Source organism: Phytophthora infestans, genomic scaffold, assembly GCF_000142945.1.
Source record: "Phytophthora infestans T30-4 supercont1.5 genomic scaffold, whole genome shotgun sequence".
NCBI lineage: Eukaryota > Oomycota > Peronosporomycetes > Peronosporales > Peronosporaceae > Phytophthora > Phytophthora infestans.
In genome coordinates, this window is record NW_003303754.1 from 97,700 (window position 1) to 102,292 (window position 4,593).

Here is a 4,593-nt window from a genome sequence, read left to right on the forward strand (position 1 = left end):
AATTTGTTTAGCTTTCGTAGCAATGTCGGTAGCCGGCAAATAAACGAAATTGCCTTTGTACCGCGTCCGGATGGTTCATTCGACCATGATACGACCATTTGCATCATCGAAAGTGACGCCTTTAGGTTACAATTTGTACTTTCTCCATGGACGCACTGCTGTAAAGCGCTAAAGTCTTCCCATCAATTGCGTAGTGAGTCGCAGCTACCGCTATGGATTAGCTCCTACCTGAATCCCAGCCTTTGAACACGTCAGGTGTCAATGCATATCCTGGTTCCGGAGATAAGTGGCTGAATACGCTAACGTTCCTAACACTGAACTTACCCTTGTAAGCAACAACTACTCCATCACTGCGTAATATGGCGCCGGTATTTGTATGGGTTAGTGCTAAAATAATCCCAGCTTTGAACACGTCAAGTGTCAATGCATATCCTTGTTTCCGAGACAAGTGGCTGAATACGCTAACGTTCCTAACACTGGATGTACGACGGGCAATCGCACGACTCGTATCCGTTACAAAGGCAAATTATTCTCACGATGACGGTGCACATCAGACGGATCACCGAACGTTTTTTCGCACGTAGTACAAGTCAACACACCGTTGGCACGTCCAATTTGTTTAGCTTTCGTAGCAATGTCGGTAGCGGCAAATAAACGAAATTGACTTTGTACCGCGTCCGGATGGTTCATTCGAACATGATACGACCATTGCATCATCGAAGTGAACGCCTTAGGTCACAATTTGTACTTTCTCATGGACGCACTGCTGTAAGCGCTAAGTCTTCCATCAATGCGTAGTGAGTCGCAAGCTACCGCTATGGATTAGCTCTAACTGAATCCCCAGCTTTGAACACGTCAAGTGTCAATGCATATCCTTGTTTCCGAGATAAAGTGGCTGAATACGCTAACGTTCCTAACACTGGACTCACCCTTGTAAGCAACAATTACTCCATCAATGTGTAATATGGCGCCGGTATTTGTATGGATTAGTGCTAAAATAATCCCAACATTGAACACGTCAAGTGTCAATGCATATCCTTGTTTCCGAGACAAGTGGCCGAAAACGCTAATGTTCCTAACACTGGATGTACGACGGCCGATCGCACGACTCGTATCCGCAACAAAGGAAAATTATTCTCACGATGACGGTGCACATCAGACGGATCACCGAACGGTTTTTCGCACGTAGTACAAGTCAACACACAGCTGGCACGTCCAATTGCTTGGCCTCCCATAGCAATGTCGGTAGCGGCAAATAAACGAAATTGACTTTGTACCGCGTCCGGATGGTGCATTCGAACCCGATACGATCGTTTCCCGGCGAAGTGAACGCCTTAGGTCACAATTTGCACTTTCTCACGAACCCACCCTTGTAAGCAACAATTACTCCATCAATGCGTAATATGTCGCCGGTATTTGTATGGGTTAGTGCTAACATAATCCCAGCTTTGAACACGTCAAGTGTCAATGCATATCCTTGTTTCCGAGACAAGTGGCCGAAAACGCTAATGTTCCTAACACTGGATGTACGACGGCCGATCGCACGACTCGTATCCGCAACAAAGGAAAATTATTCTCACGATGACGGTGCACATCAGACGGATCACCGAACGTTTTTTCGCACGTAGTACAAGTCAACACACAGCTGGCACGTCCAATTGCTTGGCCTCCCATAGCAATGTCGGTAGCGGCAAATAAACGAAATTGACTTTGTACCGCGTCCGGATGGTGCATTCGAACCCGATACGATCGTTTCCCGGCGAAGTGAACGCCTTAGGTCACAATTTGCACTTTCTCACGAACCCACCCTTGTAAGCAACAATTACTCCATCAATGCGTAATATGGCGCCGGTATTTGTATGGGTTAGTGCTAAAATAATCCCAGCTTTGAACACGTCAAGTGTCAATGCATATCCGTGTTTCCGAGATAAGTGGCTGAATACGCTAACGTTCCTAACACTGGACTCACCCTTGTAAGCAACAATTACTCCATCAATGCGTAATATGGCGCCGGTATTTGTATGGGCTAGTGCTAAAATAATCCCAGCTTTGAACACGTCAAGTGTCAATGCATATCCTTGTTTCCGAGACAAGTGGCTGAATACGCTAACGTTCCTAACACTGGATGTACGACGGGCGATCGCACGACTCGTATCCGTAACAAAGGCAAATTATTCTCTCGATGACGGTGCACATCAGACGGATCACCGAACGTTTTTTCGCACGTAGTCCAAGTCAACACACAGCTGGCACGTCCAATTGCTTGGCCTCCCATAGCAATGTCGGTAGAGGCAAATAAACGGAATTGACTTTGTACCGCGTCCGGATGGTTCATTCGAACATGATACGACCATTGCATCATCGAAGTGAACGCCTTAGGTCACAATTTGTACTATCTCATGGACGCACTGCTGTAAGCGCTAAGTCTTCCATCAATGCGTAGTGAGTCGCAGCTACCGCTGTGGGTTAGCTCTCACTGAATCCCAGCTTTCAACACGTCAAGTGTCAATGCATATCCGTGTTTCCGAGATAAGTGGCTGAATACGCTAACGTTCCTAGCACTGGATGTACGACGGGCAATCGCACGACTCGTAACAGTAACAGAGGGAAATCATTCTCACGATGACGGTGCACATCAGACGGATCACCGAACGTTTTTTTGCACGTAGTACAAGTCAACACACAGCTGGCACGTCCAATTGCTTGGCCTCCCATAGCAATGTCGGTAGCGGCAAATAAACGGAATTGACTTTGTACCGCATCCGGATGGTTCATTCGAACATGATACGACCATTGCATCATCGAAGTGAACGCCTTAGGTCCCAATTTGTACTTTCTCATGGACGCACTGCTGTAAGCGCTAAGTCTTCCATCAATGCGTAGTGAGTCGCAGCTACCGCTATGGATTAGCTCTAACTGAATCCCAACTTTGAACACGTCAGGTGTCAATGCATATCCTTGTTTCCGAGATAAGTGGCTGAATACGCTAACGTTCCTAACACTGGACTTACCCTTGTAAGCAACAATTACTCCATCAATGCGTAATATGGCGCCGGTATTTGTATGGGTTAGTGCTAAAATAATCCCAGCTTTGAACACGTCAAGTGTCAATGCATATCCGTGTTTCCGAGATAAGTGGCTGAATACGCTAACGTTCCTAGCACTGGATGTACGACGGGCAATCGCACGACTCGTAACAGTAACAGAGGGAAATCATTCTCACGATGACGGTGCACATCAGACGGATCACCGAACGTTTTTTCGCACGTAGTCCAAGTCAACACACAGCTGGCACGTTCAATTGCTTGGCCTCCCATAGCAATGTCGGTAGAGGCAAATAAACGGAATTGACTTTGTACCGCGTCCGGATGGTTCATTCGAACATGATACGACCATTGCATCATCGAAGTGAACGCCTTAGGTCACAATTTGTACTATCTCATGGACGCACTGCTGTAAGCGCTAAGTCTTCCATCAATGCGTAGTGAGTCGCAGCTACCGCTGTGGGTTAGCTCTCACTGAATCCCAGCTTTCAACACGTCAAGTGTCAATGCATATCCGTGTTTCCGAGATAAGTGGCTGAATACGCTAACGTTCCTAACACTGGACACACCCTTGTAAGCAACAATTACTCCATCAATGCGTAATATGGCGCCGGTATTTGTATGGGTTAGTGCTAAAATAATCCCAGCTTTCAACACGTCAAGTGTCAATGCATATCCTTGTTTCCGAGACAAGTGGCCGAAAACGCTAATATTCCTAGCACTGGATGTACGACGGGCGATCGCACGACTCGTATCCGTAGCAAAGGAAAATTATTCTCACGATGACGGTGCACATTAGACGGATCACCGAACGTTTTTTCGCACGTAGTACAAGTCAACACACCGCTGACACGTCCAATTTGTTTAGCTTTCGTAGCACTGTCGGTAGCGGCAAATAAACGGAATTGACTTTGTACCGCGTCCGGATAGTTCATTCGAACATGATACGACCATTGCATCATCGAAGTGAACGCCTTAGGTCACAATTTGTACTTTCTCATGGACGCACTGCTGTAAGCGCTAAGTCTTCCATCAATGCGTAGTGAGTCGCAGCTACCGCTGTGGGTTAGCTCTCACTGAATCCCAGCTTTCAACACGTCAAGTGTCAATGCATATCCGTGTTTCCGAGATAAGTGGCTGAATACGCTAACGTTCCTAACACTGGACTCACCCTTGTAAGCAACAATTACTCCATCAATGCGTAATATGGCGCCGGTATTTGTATGGGTTAGTGCTAAAATAATCCCAGCTTTCAACACGTCAAGTGTCAATGCATATCCTTGTTTCCAAGACAAGTGGCCGAAAACGCTAATGTTCCTAACTTTGGATGTACGACGGGCGATCGCACGACTCGTATATCGTTACAAGGGAAAATTATTCTCACGATGACGGTGCACATCAGACAGATCACCGAACTTTTTTTCGCACGTAGTACAAGTCAACACACCGTTGGCACGTCCGATTTGTTAAGCTTTCGTAGCAATGTCGGTAGCGGCAAATAAACGAAATTGACTTTGTACCGCGTCCGGATGGTTCATTCGAACATGAT